We start from the raw sequence: 21642 nt of genomic DNA on the forward strand, positions 1-21642 counted from the left end.
GAAACGCTCTTTTCATATACACCAATGAACGGTAATTTGGCTTGAACAATAATTTATTGTCGTTTGAGTGACATCGTCTTGAATAGCACGCACAAAAACTTGGAGTTTTCTCGTTGTTACATTCGATCGGCATACACCGACGGATTTCAAGCGTAAACTTTACAAGTTAGTCATTACTGCAATACTAGAAACGTACACATTGAAATCGAAGGTTGATGATCGTTTTCCTAGATTCATTCGAGGCATGATGAGAGCCAATTAAGACACTTAAGGGTCATAAAAATACCCAATTAGGTTTACCAGTAAAAATTAGGCGCTCGTAAATCACAAACTTCATATTATATTTAAAGACTGATCAGTATTGTGAAAAGATATCAACTCAACGCCCACAGAATACGACATGTCGCAAAGAAAATAATATATATACATAACTCGTAACCTAAAACCTAGACTTAATACGACACATAACACTACGAATATACCTACCACAACAGTTAAATAGATAAAAAATATTGGGTGGAAGACATAGTTTCAAATATCGTATCCAACTGTATATTAGTATCCTGTTGGTAATGCATTATATGTAAAAGACGTAATTTTCGTATAGTTAATAACTAGAGAAAACAGATTGAATGTCAACTTAAAAACCTTTAATACCATTATCTATAATATCAATTATCGTGAGGATGAGTAATCTATAACATGTATCTACCTTAATACTTGTTCCCGTCCTCATCTCTCATAATGTCTTGCAGGTAGATTAAATATATAACTATCTTCCTCTAGAACCAAATGTAACATAGTTCAAACTGTCAGTTGTAACTAGCATGCGGTCAGTGTTCAATACCTAAATGTTCCTTCAGCGCGAGACCTCATACTTGTGCTGCCTCGATCCATTAGCAGTGTTTGCACAAAGGTTTATTGATCCAGATAACACAAGCCCAACACATATTTACCGCGCGGGATTTCTTTTTAGCTCTGATTTCTGAGTCCAACAAATAGTCGTACGCTTGCTCCCCATCAGCTGTCTTCTCGTCTCTAGTATAGAAAACCTGTAAACCAAGACTTCCTCCAGAAGTAAATATACAACACCACACCAACAGAGATCCCCCGCTTCGTCTAACCGTCTCTCGTATTTCAACTGTCGTCTGTTTCTATTCTAGTTTGCTTTCTTATGACTCAGTTTGATGTCCCATAATAATAAACTGCCTCCCGAGACCCATTGTATTTATAAGTAAATCGAAACCCGTCCTTCAATATGAGAGGTATAGAAGGCCTCATCAGTCGTATTGCGAAAAATGACGCCCACTCTTCAGCGATTCTTGACTAGTTGCATTCATGTCAACTTTTTTTTCACTTTGGGCTCGAATAAAAGAAATGATAGCAAGGGCAGATGCTGTAAACCCCTCTCTTCCATCAGAAGAGATTTTTGTTACGACCGATTTATAAACAGGCACGTCAGATTACGAGGAAACAATCGGCAAAACTAAGCCCCAACCATTCAAGACGACCGCTTAGAGTGATTCAAGCGTACGAATCTCTGATTACACCAGCGATAATTTTCATATAAAACATCAATAACTAATTCCCGACGAAGATCGGAGATTTGCAAATGACGATGTAACAATTAGTGGGCTTCATCGTACACCCCATTCTATTGAACAATAACTGTAACGATTGGTCGGCATCATACTCCCTCGTGTGTGTTTTATCCGTATCTCGGGGTTAACCTCAATTTTCTTCCAGCTATCTTTTCCTCATAAATATTTATTATCATTACGTCATGATACACGCAAACATAAAAGTCAGTCAATTTTGTTAATCTGATAATCGCCATTAAGTCATCATATACATGCACAAACCACGTATTCAAACATTATTTATACTCTACTCTTTTCTTAATGGATACATGATATCCATCTTTTTCCACGATTCTTTTGAAAACATGTATTGTTTTAATAAACAACATTTTATTCCTGTGTTCCACACAATGCCTTATTCCCCTTGATGTGGGTCTAATAAATCTAGATCAGAAAAAATGAACTCATTTATATTATTCATATTAACACATGTCGGACATTATTTATACTTCCTTTAAAGGCGAAAGAAATGTTTCTTAAACATCTGAGTTCTAATTCTATAAGACATGTACATTTGTCAAGCCAAACATGAAAAGCCCTACGACATGGGAAATAAAGTAGCCTATAATTAATTATTTCAGTTTGACCAGCTCGTCGTGTTACCATCGTGAAAATGTCGACCAGTAATTACTCAGGTCTACACCACCTGTCTTTCTAAACACTAGCAGACGACATAATAACTAAAATTCTGCTCAAGGTATATTTCCGCTGATAACTTCTGCCTACTAACCTGCAATAACCTGTTTAATAGCTTGCATACTATACATGTAAGTTGAGAAATAACCTTATAATTATCGCGGTATCTATCGCGCTATTGACCCCTATACGCTTCCATATGTAACCCCAACGCCATCTTGCTTCTAATCATTTCGATGGCATTGGCATACAGCTGCAACCATGAAGTTTAAAATATAGTCCATGCTGCAATTGGGTACGAAAGCGTATTTACAAGGTCCATTGCATGATAGATAGCGCAACATTGATGATTTACCCATGAAAAGATCATTTTCTATGGAAGCGTATGGTGGTCAATAGCACGATATTAATAAGGTAATATGCCAACATTTACCCCTGAAAAGACAAATTTTGCCGAGTTAAATTGAATCAAAGCGCTATGTTGTATGTCATTAATACAAAATGCCGACATACAACACAGCACTTTGTTTGATTCAGTTAACTCAGCAAAAATTGCATTTTCAGGCGTTTAATCGTGAGAACGATCACAATAATTATGTTGGCATATTACCAATTAATACCGTGGTATCTATCACAATATGTTGACATATTACCAATTAATACCGCGGTATCTATCACAATATGTTGACATATTACCAATTAATACCGCGGTATCCATCATGCACTGACCCCTATACGCTTCCATAATTTTTGCCAAGTAGTATACGTTATCATTTCATTTTAAATGTACACGCGTGCGTTAATTATTGCTATTCTGAAGCTTGTCAACATAATTATTCCATTATTAATATCGCGATATTTATCGAAAATTGACCCTTATAAGCTTCCATAAAAATGAATTCTCAGTGCTTTGTTCTGATACAATTTACTGAAGAACCCGACTTAGCAAAGCAATAATCTTTCATTTTAGATAGAAATTGATAACAAATTCAATTTAGTGCCACCTGGAAAAGATAGTGCTATTATTTTGACCATAGTCCTCAATCTCTAACGCTTTATGAAATTCTGTATTGCATCAAGTTCGACTCTGCAGGATAGCTTTACAGATCTTGGCTTTGGCGGTGTAATGGGAAATATTAAAGATGGTTATATAATAATTTTGGAAGAGTTCTCGCAGACGAATTAGAACCAACTCAACACCATCTCCATCACGTGTGACTGCTGACATCATGTGAACTTTCCACGACCTTCCCTAGTTAAATTAATTCGGAGACATTTATACGACATGGCGTTCAGTAGCTAGGGGTATTAGCGTGTACGTGGGATTAAATTAGTTAGTTTGTATCATTTGTTATAAGTTCCCCTGGGAAAAGCTAATAAAAATATCAAGCATAGTGAATATCTTGACAATTTTGTATACATCTATATGTAAAGGTCTTGGAAATATCGTGTTTGGATAGCAAGGCATATGTTTCAGATTGTTCTTCTTAAATTTACAAGTTGCAACTTGATACCCATGCATTTTTAACAAGACAGTATTTAGTGCTGATTGTGTGTTTAACACCTACATATTTTGAACTTGGGTACATTTCTTAGAAACTTGTTCTTGCTTCATTGTTTTAAATTGAAGTCAAATAAACAGAACTGTTTCAAAAGTGTGACGTATTTTCGAAGGTTTCGATTTAAATCAATATTTCGTTTCGTTTTTTTTATAATTCAAAATTTCGTTTTACTTGTCTTTACTACACTAGGATCTGGAAGAGTTGTTATATAACTCGCGTTCTGGATGATGTGAGATTAGCCAATGAACAGGTCACGAATTTTGGCGTGAGGTGCACGGAACTGTTGGTAAACAACTATAAACATCAACGCTGATTGGTTAATCGAATGTCTGACGTCATAGGGTCAAAAGCATGACCTCTGACGCGACCTTCCACTACAACAAGTCAGATCTTCATGTAGTAGGGGCCATCGAAAGTATAAAAAAACAAACGAAATATTGATCTGTATTTTAATTAGATTGGATTTAAATGTAGGCTACCACCAGAGGCGTAGCCATGAAATATAAATTGGGGGGGGGGGGGGGTCCGCAACCCAAACCCCTAACCCTAACCCATTTTTTAAAACCCCTAAAAAATATAAACAAACACCATGTGGCCATGCTGTCTGCCAAGACACCGCGTGCAAAAGCATTATGGTTACGTTGCTGGCTGAGCGGGCGATAAATATTTGGTTTAGGCGGTTATGTTTTTGGGTACCTACATGCTATTCAGTCTGATAAGTGACAGAAAAAAATTAACAAAATATTAATGACAGGTACTTTTCACTTCACACATGTTTCCAGGGTGATTATCTCGGTGTTTTATTTTAGCAGTATAAACCATATTGGGATATGTACAGGTTTTATACAGATAGAATCTTAACTAATCCTAATAATTGTTGTAAATAAATAGGAGTTTGGGCCTACTATGTAAAATTTTTTTTTTTTTTTTGGGGGGGGGGGGTCCACGTATATTCAGACCCCCCCCCCCGAAAAACAATTGGGGGGTCGGACCCCCCCGGACCCCCCATGTGTGACGCCCATGCACCAAAAGTATACAGGAAGACGGTATTTAGTGTAATGTATTTTCAGTATACGAAAATACATAACTCCTGACATCTTGACTCAAGAAATATAATAAACGTAATGTACAGCTTGCGTGTAACTTTCAATTATGAATAGAGTATATATATTGTAATGGAATAATTATTTCTTCATCAGGCATTCAATAGACGTGACCTTTACAAGACCCCAGGTATTAGTTTCATCATTACCGAGACTAATGATTTGTTTTGTTTTGTACAGTTGACTGACGTATATATGTTATTTATAATGGTATATTCAATAATTAGAGCTAGCACACAGGGGCGTAAATGTGGGAGGGGGGGGGGGTTGGGGGGTGGTACACCCCCCCCCCCCCCCAGGAAAAAAAATAGTCTGTCGCAAAATCAGTGCAGTCGGTCGCAAAATACGATCAGTCGCAAAATCAGTAGTCTGTCGCAAAATAAGAGCAGTCGGTATCAAAATAAGTGCTGACTGCACACGTCACGCTACTCACGCAAAACTTTAGTATAAATAACCTTGTCAACTTATTGTGTTTCACTCTTATTCTTTTGTGAGTATGTAGGTCTAAGAACAAAATTTCCCCCAGGGAGAAAAATAGTCGGTCTCAAAATAAGTGCAGTCACTGCAGTCGGTCTCAAAATTATGCATTGCCGTCTTAATGAATTAATGAGGTAAACTAATAATGCCAGAATAGATCCCAAATACTAGTCGGTCGCAAAATCAGTGCAGTCGGTCGTAAGATATGAGCAGTCGGTATCAAAATAAGTGCTCACTGCACACTTTAGCGCAAAACTTTAGTATAAAATAACCTTGTCGACTTATCATGTTTGAAAAAAATGTTTTTCACCCCATGGCAAAAAAATAGTCGGTCTCAATTCCATTATGCCATCATTCTTCAACTCCTTCTCTGACTTTTACTATCTCATCACTATCATATTCACAGTTACAGTGAATCGCCCAGTTAGTAGTACCACTAGTGAGTGAGTCGTGGGTCAAAAGACTGTAGAATTGTTAGTTCTACTCTCACAAAACAGGCGACATTGACAGATAGTCCTCAAGATTCTGTCCCATTTCTTATCCTCTCGTTAACGAGAATTTGGATCCATTTGCCATGACTAAAATTGTCAGGCCCAGTCCCAAAAATTAAAAGCTCGGTTACACATCTCAAATTTTTTCGCGCTTGCGGCGCTCGATTCCATTATAACATCATTCTTCCACTCCTCTGTTGTCTTATACTGTCTCAGCACTATCATATTCACGGTTTTTCTGAACTGCCTAGTTATGTTAGTAGTACCACTGGCACTGGTGTGTGGGTCGTGGGGCGTCAGACTATACAAAAGTTCTGTCAACTCTTGCAAAACAGGCGGAATTGACAGGGGGCAGATCTCGAGATTTTGTCTAATTGACTCACATTTCTGGCCCCCTCGTCCACAAGAATTTCTCCCAGCAATGACCTCAAATGCCAAGATATTGACTCAATTTTTCAAAATTTTCTCAGGTTGCTCAATGTTATAGGCACAATCATATATGACATAAACTTTATGTCAACTTAAATAAAACTGGTTTCCAGCGAGACAACGATCGGCAAACAACTACATGATTATACAATACCATCTATGTTCTACCGGGACGCTTAATGTTATAGCCAGTATTTTGTTGACATTCATTGTGGGGTGGGATTGTGGCTGAGGTGGCGCCCTAGATTTGGAACCCACTCCCACCCCTATCTAGATCCGCTACTTCACATGTGCCCTACAAAACTCGCACCTGTGGTGCTCGGTTCCTGACTGCGTCACTCGTACTAGGGGTATGGGCATCAGTCGGTCGCATTTTCGCTAAACACCCCCCCAAACAAAATCGTTATGTACGCCCCTGCTAGCACACGATAAAATAAGCCCAGATCGTATATATAACAGATAGTTATAAGAATTGCATCAAGTTATCTCTATAATAATTTTACTCCAAAACTTAGATTTTATAACAATCCACGCCATTATATTTTTAAAATGAAATGGATAGCGTGCAACTTTTCTGCACCGATTGGGCTAATGAAGACGGTGTTTACGCCATACAGTGTGCTAGAATTGGAATTAATCTCGGACAGCGGCGCTACAGCGTACTCTTATTTTGAATTACAACTGTCAAGGGTTCTTTTACGTGCTCGCCAATGCGTACACGGGCCATGTTCTTAATCTCATCCGAACGACTAGGCACTGTCTTTTTCAGGCCCTCCGTCCTGCACCATTGACAAGGGGGAAACCGGGTCAATACATTTTACAAAAAAAGTTACCTGGCCAAACCGGGTCTCCGCTTCTCCGTGGCCAGGATGGAGGGCCTGGCAAGGACAACTATCTAGTCATTCAGATGGGACGTGTACACATTGGTGTGCACGTAAAAGATCCCATGGCAGTTGGAAGTCGATATAAGGGTAGGCCATAGTGCCGCTGCCCGGGCAAAATTTCCCTCATAGCACACTACATGGCGTATGCCCGTCTTCCTTAGCCCAGTCGGAGCAGAACAATAGGACGTTAAACCCCATTTCATTTCATTTCCAAACCGGGTACCACGTCGAACAGTCACACAGGTATTCAAGCCTTGAATAGTCCGGCCACTGTTTAAGGTCATAAAAGTGACTCACAAATTTGGGAGACTAAGTCCAAATTTCATAAATATGTATTCAATCAAAATGGTTTCTAGCATTTCTCCAAAACAAACAGTGAACTAGAGAATTTGTAACATATCTCTCATAATTAAGGAAAATGTGCACATGCAATTTGCAGTGTTTGCAAGCCTTACCAAGGTTCTGCTTATCTATATGCAGTTTTTTCTCAGGTTTTTAAGAATAATATTTATTAATCATGGCACAACTAGGAATCTGATCTATGATTGACATCTTGACATAAACGATGATGAACAGCTTTACTCGCTCATTTAACCTTATTCAACGATAACGTCTAAGCAATTGTTATTGAGGTGGTTTTATTGCTCAGAAACACACCGACGTAACACATATCGCTTCCGTTATGGCTTTTCCATAATATTGCCTTCAGGGAGAAATTTTGTATCGCACCATCAAATTCCCATCACGAAGTGTTTATGTTGAATTATACCGATCGATTTAACTTGCATGCCCAGTTTACTTTCTAATTAGTAAAGAACATTGTACACTATTTATGTAGAGCTCTGGGAATAATTCGCTTCCGATGACTCTTTGCAATAAAAACTGGCGATAGCTAGCGGTAGGGCGATTGGACATGGATAAACACAGGCGCACCGTCTGGCACCTGCTAATAACGTTTTCCTACAACAAACTGGAATGCCAAAAGTTTTCATTCCGCGCAATCCAGGCGCTGTTGATCCAGACGTGAAAACAAGTGAATGTTCCTTGTTTCCCCGTGTTCGGTACGAATCACACGTGCCGCCAATTTGTCAGATTTATTGTCTACCTATATTATGTAAAGAAATACAAGAAAGGGTGTTTTAGGAGGGACAATAAACCGTGTCAAGTAGTGCTGTTAGTAAAAATGTCGAAAGAAGGTCATTTCTCTCAAGACACTGGTCATGTTTATGTGGCTTCTGTTGTGATAGTGTTTAAGGAACCTAACCCACGACTAAAATGCCTTGGGATCCAATCCCAGTGAAGGGTTCGGATATTCTTCAAACCCTGTTCCCACATGTCAGAGGTTAACGCCAGACGGATGGCAAAATTTCTCATTTTGGCCTTGCCGTCAGAATGTCACTATCCTGGTTGAGATGCTTTTCACCATCCAGATTCGAGCGAAATTTCCATTGGATGATTTTGTATAAGCCAAGATGTTTATCTAACATTGGTAGTGCAAAGTGTAAAAAAACTATTGACAGTTGTCTTAAAAAACCTTTCAGTAGTAGACGATGATGATTTTAATTTATCCGTATCTTGTGGAATAGGAGGGAAGAGGGGAAGTCATCTACAATCCGAGTGCATTTTAAATAAATAACGGTGACCTTAATAATGAATTGGTGGTACATGTTTCTGTGTGTTGACTTTGTTCAATCGTGTAAGTAATTGTGGCTTATTATCTTGAAATTGAAGATAAAGTCAGATATCATATATCATTAGATAAACAATCCACTTAGTACAACTACATCTTGTTCAAATTTGGATTCGGGTCAGACTGGGTTCCCTTAATTTAGATTACACACGCACTCATACACTCTTTAACAGAAGCGCAAACTTTTAACCACGTAAATTTTGTATCATCACTTCTACTACCACAGCTCGATTTACCCTTATAAGGCCAATAAAATTGTTAAGATATTTGATTGTTTTATTGGTGTAATTCAATGATGTATAATGCTTTTTCTCTCTAGTCACTATAATATATCGATATTTTAAGTTTTTCTTTAAACCTTTTAACGGGTTATTCTTCCGGGGTAGGGTTTTTCCCCATAAGAAAACATTATAAAGGTTTTTTTTACTGTAATTCCATGGGATATTCTCATTTTACGTACATGTAAACATAGACGGTTTATAAGCAAGATTAAATCCTCGACTAAGGTTTTGCTGGGGAAGAAAGACTTCAGAAAAAACCATCGAAAGAAAAACCTCGGCCTCCGGCCTAGGTTTTTCTTGTTCTCGGATTATTTTCTTCAGTCTTTCTTTTTCCCAGAATAACCCTAGTCGCGTGCTTTATCCTACACAGAATGGGCATGAAGCCAAATGATAAGTTTTCGAGAATTAGTCCAGTCAACAATGAAATTCTCAAAGATGATTTGTTTGGACTTAAAATAAATCAACGTCACATATCTAGGCAATTTCCGTAAGGCGCTGGCTCACTAAATGCGTAGGGGGTGTTGACCGTGAGAGTTCTTCGGGTTTCCAGCCTAGATTCCCCTTTAAGTGCTGCAAGATTGAGTGGCCTGACACGGAACAGTGTCTAGTCGTTAATATGGTACCAACAACTGAGGTCTCGTATACATATCAGCGTGTACGTAAACCAACCCTTGACAGTTGGTACAGTAGGTGGAAATGCTTCTGCCAAGCACAATATTCCTCACAACAAACTGTATAGTTTATGCCCGTCTTTATTTGTCCGGTTGGTGCAGAAAAGGGGGAAGTTTCATTTTTCCGCAAATATAATATCTCTTGTAGCGTTTATCTTCGACAAGTTAAGCTAAACATAGGTTATCATCTAGTTTATTTAATATGAACTATATTCTACACTGTACAGACAATAAACCAAGAATGTAAATATTGTGTTACTATAGACAGCTGCTGTAAAATAATGATCACACACAAGCTCATTATACAGTGGAAATATTTCAACATGTAGATCTAAACACCATTCAATTAGGAACATGTCAGAAAATGTTCAAATTTAGATCAATTACCTTAACTTAAAAATAAGATTCTTATGTAATATATTATAAATATATCAAAGTTGCAATAGTTCAATATCAGATGTTCTTACTGTGTGAAAATGTTTGAATAATTTATATATAATGGAATATGGTAGTAGCTGTCATGCATGTGACAGAAATGCGGATTATCATGTGGGTTATTCCTACGGATCCACAGAACTTTTATCTGAATTCGTTTGGAAGATTATTAGAAAACAAACCCGAAATGATGAAAATTATGAAAATTGCTCAAAATTTCTGAAATCGTGATGTGAAACAGAACGAAAATTAAAAATCAAGGTTGATAGGGATTCTATTTTTATTTAGAATATTCTCAATAATAGTAATGGATATCTTACCTTCGATATTATATCAACAACGAATTATGTCGACCAGAATATATAATGTATAAGATACACAATACACAAGATAAACCGGCTCACACAGTGGGTATTAAATGCTCGTTTAGTATGTACACATAATATAATAAACAAATTTATAAATGATTACACGTATACACACGACGCAATGTCAACATAGTATTCAAACACATATCCAGATTTAGCTATGCATGTGTGTCATATCAGTCATCGAAACAAAAAAATGTGTTGACCCCCAGCATTCCCCCTGACGCGTGACACCTCTGAATTTATCTTTCCAAAATAGTTAGTTCAGAAATCAGCCAATCGCGCTAAAGATGTTGTATATGTGGTGTGGAGTGACAGTTATACGCGCCAGAAGAAAAGGTTAGGTTTACTTTATTGGGATGATATTTGTAAATATTCACACACATATGGACTGACATGTGGACCATTTTCTGCATTGTACAACGTAAATTGGAGACGTGCACTTTATTTACAGTCTATTTGGCTGACACGTGGCATGTATTTAGATATGATTCATGAGTGAAAGTTGCATGTCGAAAGAGGCTTCACCATTTTATAATTAATTTCAAAGGTGACACTTCAGTGCCTATTAAACAAACACAATGTTTTGGCAGGCCTACTTGAACAAAATGACCGCGTGTGGTTTTAACAAAATCATTCATTAAAGTATTTTATCTTCAATAATAGAAAAAAGAGTTATCACGCAATTTTTTTCTGTATCATTTAGGAAAATAGAGACAACTTGCACCGGAGTGTAATTATAAAAATTGGATCTCTTTTGGATGTGATTTAACAAAGCGTGCCACCATCTTTTGTGTCAGAAAGGATTATGAGTATGAATAATGATGACAAGTATTAATATGATTGTCTGATTCAATGTGAACCAATCCTTACAACATGAATATTTTCAATGATAAATCAATCTTATATTCATGATGGCAATTTATTAAATAACAATTGATCACATTTTACGTGTGAATGTTCACGCATCCGATATTTAGTAGTTTACATTGTAGAATTTCCTTGTTAAAATCTGCATTATATGATGCCTTACTCCTGATAGTATTGTGATCTCCTGGCTGTCTGTGTCGCGCATTTTGGGAAGTAGGGCCTACACATTTACCCGTACATCTATCAAGTCTGACACAGTTTGTGATTTATTGTTCAGAATTCTATTCCCAAATAGGCATACATGTAAAAAAAAAACTAAATTGATAAACCATCAATACATGAGAAATTATTATATAATTTGCCCAAGAGAACTAAAAAAATAATTATTTGAAATTGAAAAGAATTAATTTAAATTCTGGTCTCTACTAGTCAGTACAGGGGAATCCTGTTATAAACTTAGTTTTTATACTTTCCGTTCGTTGATATTGGCCGTGTTTATTCATTTTTCACATTATGGCTACATTGTAGTTGATCACGGCCCAAACACATGCAGACAACAAATCAGATAGCTTTGAATGAAAAAACTTTTTAAGAATTTTGGCAGTAACTGACAAGTTGACACACGCTTCCTGTCCATATCTAAAAGGAAGTGGCGGCTTGAATGCTTGCTTGTAAAATTCATATCCTAATTGAGTGCAGACGAGAGCATGACTGCATTTTGTTCCGATAAAATCGAGGTCAAAGATAAGTTGCCAGGAAACGAAACATTCGCCAACAACTGCTAAGTCGTCCGGATGTCAACAAGGGTTGTCGTTTATTTTTTTTGTTTGTCAGAAATGAAAACAGTTACAACACATTAAAATCTGATTACAAGTAACAACCAATTTGGTTTCTAGTTCTGCCCTATTCTAACATTTAGCATTAAACATTTAATATTAATATCCATAATCATTGGAAATCGTTGAAAATTGACAGGCTTCTTCGTCCCATGACCTAAAACACTGTATAGATTTAAAGTCAATCAGTTATTAACTTTAGACTCGAGAGCTTCTACACGATTTTTCAGCGTGATCAAGGGCCATAACTCTGGCATTAATTATCGGAAATCGTGGAAAATCAATAGATTTCTTTGTCTGATGACCTTAAACTATGTGTATAAATTTAAGTCAATCGAATGTTAACTTTACCCTGTAGAGCTTCAAAGTGGTCAAGGGCAATAACTCTGGCGGAATGATTGGAAATCGCTGATAATCAATAGGAATCTTCGTCTCGTGACCTTAAACATTGTGTATAAATCTAAAGTCATTCGGATATTAACTTTAGCCTCTAGAGCGTCCACAAGTAATTGTGGACGCCGCACCGAAGGGCGGACGGACGGACAGGGGCGACGACAATATACGACCACATTTCAATGTGGGCGTATAAAAATGCCACAAAGTGTGACTGCGGAGACGAATATTGATTTAGATATAGATTCAGGGGTTGTAATTATAAAGATAGGGTTGCCATGCAACGAAACATATGCCCACAACAGCTAAATCGCCCGCGCGGTCGACAAGGATTGTCGCATATTTATTTATTGGGGGCATTTACAAGACAATTTTATAGAGATCAGATTATAATTTTTGTCGTTTGAGGGTTCACAAGATTCTTCAAACTGAAACATTAAAGGCTCAATACCACTCTTGTTGTAACTGAATAATATGTCCCAATGTTTATTCTGGTCAACAAATTGTACTATTTTAGAATATTTCAATTAATTGATGATACAAATTTCATCTTAACACACCTTATTTAAAAAATTGGAAAAATTCAACTTAATGGTTTGAAACGTCTAACGTAAACCTTTTCAAATGTAACTTCGATTTAAAAATATTTTCGAACCCTCTGGACAAGTAAAATAGGATGTAATGGATAATTTGCACAACAGGTAGGACACTAAAACATCTAGTAATTAGATAAGGATATTATTTATTTTCTGGAGCTGTCAAGCCAGCAAGAGTGGTATTGTCCCTTTAAGGGCTTTAACCCTGGAAGTAATTTACAGAAAATTTAGAAATTTAACAGGCTTTTTCGTTTTACAAATTTAAATGATGCACATAAATTTCATAAAGTTGGGATGATAACTTTTGTCATTCGAAAGCTCACAAGGTTCAAAAAAGTAAAATAAGGGCGATAACTCTAGAAATTGCTGAAATTCAATAGACCTCCGTTTCACAAATTCAAATGATGCATATAAATTTCATACATATCGGATGATAACTTTTATCAATCGAGCATTAACAAGGTTGAATAAAGTGAAACAAGGGCCATAAATCTAGAAGTAATTATTGTAAATTCAATAGGCTTTGTGGTTTCACTAATCTAAATGATGCATATAACTTTCATACAGATCGGATGATAACTTTTGGCGTTAGAGCGTTCTCAAGGTTCAACAAAGTGAAACCAGGACCATAACTCTAGACGTAATAAACGGAAATTACTGAAATTCAATAGGATTCTTCTTTTTACTAATTTAAATGACGCATATAAATTCCCTACAGATCGGGTGATAACTTTTGTCGTTAGAGCATTCACAAGGTTCAACAAAGTGAAACAAGGGACAAAACTCTAGAGGTAATTTACGGAAATTATTGAAATTAAATGTCATTAATGTAAGCTACATTAAATCAATTTTAAAACAACCGGATAACTTTTGGCGTTAGGGCGTTCACAAGAAATTGTGGACGGACGGACGGGGGCGACGGCAATATACGTTCACATTTCCATGTGGGCGTATAAAAATTGTTAAAAGGAAAATAATTGTTTGTATTTAAAATCAAAATTATAGCTATTATTTAAAAAATTTTACAATGAATTCTGTATTACGGATTGTTATTATAAGATCAGGATTAATAATAATAACGAAATGAAATGGGGTTTAACGTCCTATTTTTCTGCTTCATCCGGGCCAATAAAAAGCGAGAAAAAATTACAAACAAAAGTTATTGATAGCCATAATTTTCTTGGAAAAATGTTGTGGAGTAAATTAATATTTACAACGAAACCATTTCTATTGTTACATGTTATGATATCTCAATTTGTGTTTAATTTGTCCTCTATTATAAAATCATTTCAAAAGCATTTTTTTAAAAATAAATAATAAAACGATTCATCGAGACATACGTGTACTGTTCAAAATCAAACTAGTGTAAGTGTGTTGTTGCGCAATATTGACATTTTAGAAAGGTTCCAGTGGTTTGTCTGGTAGTCCAACAACAAAGCTGAAACAGTGGGATCATCAAATGTTTATGGCTGGGGCCCGCTGACCATTTAGTTAAGTTTGAATGGTCGGGGGTTCATCTCCCCATGTATTAAAGCACCTTTTCAGCGAAAGTGACAAAGGAAGCGACTACATTTTTCTTCTAATTGGTGGTTAAAGGAGCTAAGTCGCTAAATTAAAAACACGAATTTTAATCAATATTGATGTTGTTGTCTTGCCGTGAAACTAAGGGATCATAATATCCAATATTTAGGATACAAATAACATTTTATAATCAGTACACGAGTTGTGTACCCTGTGCCATTTGTAATGAACAAATAAAAACATACCCTACAACACAATGTGGAAGTAATTAGTAAAGGCTGATTCACGAACAACAAAATAATAATTTAAAAAACGCGTAGAATGCACTAAGCAGGTGTAAACGACTGTCGTTCAATTTGAACTGTTCACGTATTCCACTACAAAAATTATAATATTTTTTTTTCTTTTCAAAAATTGAATATAAATCACTTTACATATGTTCATATTACAATATGTGCTTTTAGATCCAATTTCAAAAAAAAAAAAATAGATCCATGCGCACTTCAAGCTAGATTTAAGTAAAATACCACTGCCCTAAATACAAATTATTTTATATTAATAGATGTGCATTTAAAGTTCAACTAAAATATCATTACTGCACCAATTCAAGTATGTTACTACAAGTTAATAACAAAAGTTCAGCAAATGCTAAAGTTTTATCCGTATGTCGATCTGTGACTTAAAACACATATAATATTATTAGCTTACCTTAGGGTATTTTCATTGTCCTGCTAAATTTCCCCTACAGAAGAAACCAAATACATACACGATATATGTTCTACATATCTTGAGCATTGAAGCAGACGATCGTGTTTACTTACCGATGTGAATTAAATGGTGATCTGTGATTGGTCAGAATATTGGCACGTATATCATCAACTAACTGCTTGGGCGGATCTATCAATATAGTGATAGAAAAATGTTAATCCTCATTAATACTCAAAATAACCAGTAAACAGAAAGTCCATCATTATTGCATACCATCACAGGGAAATTATGTGTATTACTTCTCGACTTCTCTGCATTATTGTTGCCCATCAGTTTCATAAACCACACTGTGTACAAGAACATTTTACCCTACAGGTTTATATATCTTGTTCACCAATCTAATTAAAACTTATCACTCGAAATGTTTTTAAACGTCATCATTATGCTTAAAACTGCACATATCAAATAATAAAAAACCCATTGTAACAAGAACAGCAACACAATTATAAGATTTCGCGCCAGTTAGAGAGAGAGAGAGAGAGAGGGGGGAGAGAGAGGGGCGGGGAGGGTTTAACGTCCGTCCACTCGACACAAACTAGGTCATTTCGGGACTAGCATATGGTTTAATTCTATAATTCGCTAGCGCGTAGGGCTCTTTAGCAGTGGGAGGAAACCGGAGGACCCGGAGAAAACCCACGAGGTTGGACAGGCGACCCCACTCCTTGTCACGTACAACCGGGGCTTCGAAACTACGCCAGTTGACTCAATGGCAGGCCTTATGATCCAGCGCGCACGTGCTAACCATTCGGCCATCCAACCCCCCGCGCCAGTTAGAACTTATCACAGACAATAGAATTCCACGTTAAATAATAAAAAAACAACTCATTTGATTTTCATAAGTCAGAGTTGGAATCGATGCAGAAACAGGACTGAATCTAGTCCGATCTCATCTTGTTAGTGTGTTGTTATAAAGATACGCCCGTCGTCTTGATATTACGAACAATAATTCGGTAATCGTACAAAATTTATTGAAAATTAAAAGTATCATTAATAGTAATTTAAAGGAAGGAGGCAGAGGACTCAAAATAATTTTGATCGATTATTCTTTACGATCCAATGTGTATTCCGTCAGAGTAAGCTATGTCTAAAACTGCCAAAAACAACATCGACTATTAATTACTTTGGCTTAAAGGAGCTAAAACCGCTATTCTTTGGCACCTAGAAATGAACACAAATTGGTCATAACGCATATAATGTATATAAACTTATTTACATTCAATCATTTCTGTATTTACTGTAATTTTTAATCAGTTGTGGTCGGCGAAATACGCGAAGAGTGCAAATTGGATGGCAGTCTTTGACGTCTGGTTATTCCTGTCTACACTCGTTCATCGAGTTGCTTCATTACAAATGGCACTCGGAAGCATTATGGCACGTTATTGGCGTGACAATTTTAAAATTGTCATTGTGTCTTAAATATTTGGTATCAGAAGCCCGTTTTTTCACCGTAAAATAACAACATCAATGTTGATTTAAATTGACCAATAAGTCGTGTTTTCAATGTCAAAGACTGTGAATTATATTGAGTTAAAGACGTGCCTCCTTTAATCTAATGAGGTAACAGACTAACTCATCAAATCGTCCACATAGACGTGATATATCCACGCACTAATAGTATTGCAGTTGGGGATTTGCAGTGAACCTCATATAAACGTTGCTATTACTTCTAAAACATATCAAGGTGCTGCACGGAGTCTTTTAAACGGAACTTATCGGTTTTATCTATCTATATATATATTTGTGACTGTCGTTTGTCTGTCTGTCTTTCTGTCTGTCTGTCTGTTCGGGGTTGGCGGCTACACTAGGTCTGCCCCGACTCTGAAATTTGGGGTATAGGAATAGCTCGGACCGGGGAGTAACATAGGCCAGGTGGCGTTAGTCTACCACTTCCGGTTTCGGAGTTATGACCCCCGAGCGAAGCCGGTCTGTTCGGGGTTGGCGGCAGAACTAGGTCTGCCGCGAGTCTGAAATTTTGGGTATAGGGGTAGCTCCGACCGGGGAGTAACATAGGCCAGGTGGCGTTAGTCTACCACTTCCGGTTTCAGAGTTATGCCCCCCGAGCGAAGCCGGTCTGTTCGGGGTTGGCCGCTACACAAGGTCTGCCCCGACTCTGAAATTTGGGGTATAGGAATAGCTCGGACCGGGGGAGTAACATAGGCCAGGTGGCGTTAGTCTACCACTTCCGGTTTCGGAGTTATGACCCCGAGCGAAGCCGGGTATCCTGCTAGTTAACTAATATTACCGTTTTAACCGATGTAACGTTAGAAACATTGCTTTAACTATTCTATACGCTGACACTACACATGGAGAATCCCATTGATTTTCAGCAATATGCAGTAATTATTTCTCGAAATGTGACCCTTGTAGCGTTCTGTGAACGCAATAGTAGAAAAAAGTTATTATCCAGTTTGCATGAAATTTATGTACACATTGTTCAGATTAGTGAAATTAAAGTTCAACAATTAAAGTGGCTCCTGTACACAGAATCATCATCTGATCTACGTTCTTTCTTTCGATTATTAAGAAGAATAACAATTACAGCAATTTTTAATAATTACTTTGGCAGGGTTATTGCCCTTGATTATGTGATTATGTCATATTTCTATAGAGCGACTAAACTTACGAACTGCTCTGAAAACATTTATGGACTCGTCAGCCGATATATGTATGCATGTATGTATGTCTATTTTTTAATCAATGATCGGCATGTCTTGAACAACATTTAAAAAAATGCTTTTCTTTTTACAGATGATCGATAATATTTAAAATCTTTCTCTGGTAGAACGATAATATGACATATAATCGATGATTGTTACGCTAGGTTAATTCTACACAACTATTATAATGGAGCGAACTTCATAGAATTGGGCTTTGAGTGCGATTTATTTTTAGTTCTATTAAGTAAACACAAACACTTGAACTGTCAGTCATATAGTCTTTAGCCGATGAACAAAGGCAACCCGAGACTTGACATGTTTGGCTACAAAACGTAGGCTTCTACAAACTAGTCGACGTTAATATTTACCAGAACTCCCAACATAAAGGGGCAAAGAAAAACATGTACGTGTAAGCCATAAAGAGGGCTGACGCCATCCCCTTTCTTGCCATGTAAATCGTTTATTTTACTTCACAGCAGGTTTTTGTAGCCGTCTCTATAAACTGTACAATAAAACTGGTAAACTTTTCATTGGAACTTCGTATATTTTTAATTTTTGAAATTCATTTAATTCAGAATGACCCCGTTTTAAGGCCGTTTCTCTAAAGTTAAATCTCCTTAGAAATGGCACCTTAATGTAATTTCTTAAGTTACGGAATTGCATACAGTCGTTTAGTGTTGGTGCAGTACGAAATTTTTTTATTTTAGGAAGAGGTAATAACACTCATCTTAGGACTTTAGGCGAGGGTCCAGAGGCCGCCTAGATCCCGGAAGCTCCTTTGGGTTTAGATCGTCAGAGACGCTTTCTGAGCGGTTTCCGGCTATCAATGAAGTGAAATTTTATTTCTTTTCTAAATCCCTTACCACTCAAACACAGTCGATGGTGGTTTCCTGCGATACTGATCTTGACTTAATGTATGCATAATAATGCCAAGGTTCTGGACACTCTAGAGGTCACAATTTTTATACGATTTTGATGAAACTGACAAAGTATGTTTATCACTGAAAGATCTCGGTTTCTTTTGATATTTTGATGTAGGACCGTCACTTCCTATACATACCATTTTAGTTTGTAGACCCTTGTAAAAACGGTTCAAATATATTACCGTTACACCATAGCCTAATTGCGGTTTAGTGTAAATTTGTGAAAATCGGACCGAAACTGCCCGACAAAATGACTGCTACCCTTAAAAGCATGTAATACCCAGGTTTGTGGATTACCCAGAGGTTCGAATTTTCAACCAATTTGATATCCCAAAGGTCTGGGTTCCTTCCGATATTGGGGCGTATTGGACCGTAACTTTGTGGATTATAACCGCTGATGGTACGAAACATTACGGTTTATTTTTTAGCTTGTGGAGCCTCTAGGGGTCACCATTTTTATCTTATTTTCAAAACCGTTCAAATATATCACCGTTAAATAATAATTATGGTCAAGTCCGAATTTCGTGAAAATCCTACCAAAACTTTCAAAATGGCCGGTCCCCTTTACGCAAATAGTATAAAAGCATGTAATGCCCAAGTTGTGGACCATCTAGGGGTCACAATTTTTATTCGATTTGGATGAAACTGAAAACGTGTATCACTACTTATTGAATGAGTTTAATTTTGGAGCTCGTTGGCCCCCTGCCTTATACGCAAAATGTGAAATATGAGGCGACAATGTTTGACCAAAGCTTGAGATGAAACTTAAACTATTGTTAAGGATCAAAAGTTGTTGGATGAGTTCGACTTCGGTACGCATCAGACCTCACATTCTAGAGCTATAGTCCCTGCTTTTTACGCAAAATGTGAAATACGTGTGAATTTTGAAGGCCCTCCAGAGTCTGAGTTCTATGTTAAAATCAGGCGTCGTTGTATCTAACCGCATAATTACTTGCGAAAGGAGAATTTAAGGCCAAATTATATCCCCCCCCCCCAAAAAAAAAAAATTAAAAAAAAAAAAAAAAAAAAATACTCCACCGGGTCACTAAAAAAAACCACCCCAAAACCCCCAAAAAACAAATTCAACCAATTTATCTTTTCGAACTACAACACTCCGGACTGAATCAATGGATAATGATAATATTTATGTAATGAGTAATGGAAGATTTGAAAAGTAATTAGTAATATAAATGTAGTATATTATATTACAGAAACATGTAATGTCCAATTATATTTCAATAAAATTACTCTTCGCTTACATCTTTTCGCAAATATCAATATTTCCAAATATGACCTCAAATGACATTTAAAACTCCCCCCCCCCCCCCGCAAAAAAAAATGCTGGATAGACACACTGTTTGGATTGGTTGTATCAAATAAATTCATATTTAAAAGCCCTAGTGATGCAATAGTGTGTTTTGTCAACAATTCAGTTCTTGGGAATACGATCGCCTTTTAATGAGTCTCGGTTAACAAGTAACGTTGCTACGACAATAAACAATATATGCCAAAACTTCAAACAGTGATAGCGCTTAGAATAAAGTAATTTTGAATTATCTATTTTGGAACTATTATAGCAAGAGCAACCAGTTCTTTATCTAAATCTTACATAATGCATCTTTCATAGTATAGCCCATTGTCACAGAAACTATATCTGTTTTTTTTTATATATTTTAAAAGACGTCCAATAGTTTTGTTGTTGTTGTTTTTTTCTTTTTTGGGGGTGGGGGGTTGTTTTGGTAATTATGAGGTGAGATAATACTCATCGTGTCTATATAATCTATATCAACGTATATATATGCATGCTTTTAAAATGTAACCACTTTGTACTGACTATATGAAGCGATGTCCATCACGTCCCACTCGATGTAGATACTGGTTTTAATTTAAGACAGTGCGGACTACAAAATTGTGAGTAAATTTATTTTCGTTGCCTTACAACTTATGTTCCATACATCAAGTCTGCTATAGTACATGTATCGATCAATTAAGCCGGTCCTGATATTTTAGAAATGATTCAGTTGCAAGAGTAATGAGAACAGTTGCCATACGCGCCACGTTCAATTGGCGAAAAACAAAAGTTTGCTTTTTTTTTTTTCACTAAAAACGACATGCATTGTTTAGATATTCAGTTTCACAGATGTTGCACTTTCCCTTCCTACATCCATTTTTAAAAGCCAGAAGTAAAGGATTCTCTTACTTTCCAAATAAACCTTCGCCCTAAACACAGTTTTAGACTACCGTGTGTTGTCCATATGTGTACTGTATATATTCGTAAGTAGAGTTTATACAATTTAAATAAACTAATGTATATAGACTTCAGTGCACGCCATTATGATAAAAGATTAGATTATGGTTTAAAAAATTGACACAGGTGTACGCTTCAGTATACTACTTAACTTCCAGTTTAT

Source organism: Patella vulgata, chromosome 5 (assembly GCF_932274485.2).
Source record: "Patella vulgata chromosome 5, xgPatVulg1.2, whole genome shotgun sequence".
In the NCBI taxonomy this organism is placed as follows: Eukaryota; Metazoa; Mollusca; class Gastropoda; family Patellidae; genus Patella; species Patella vulgata.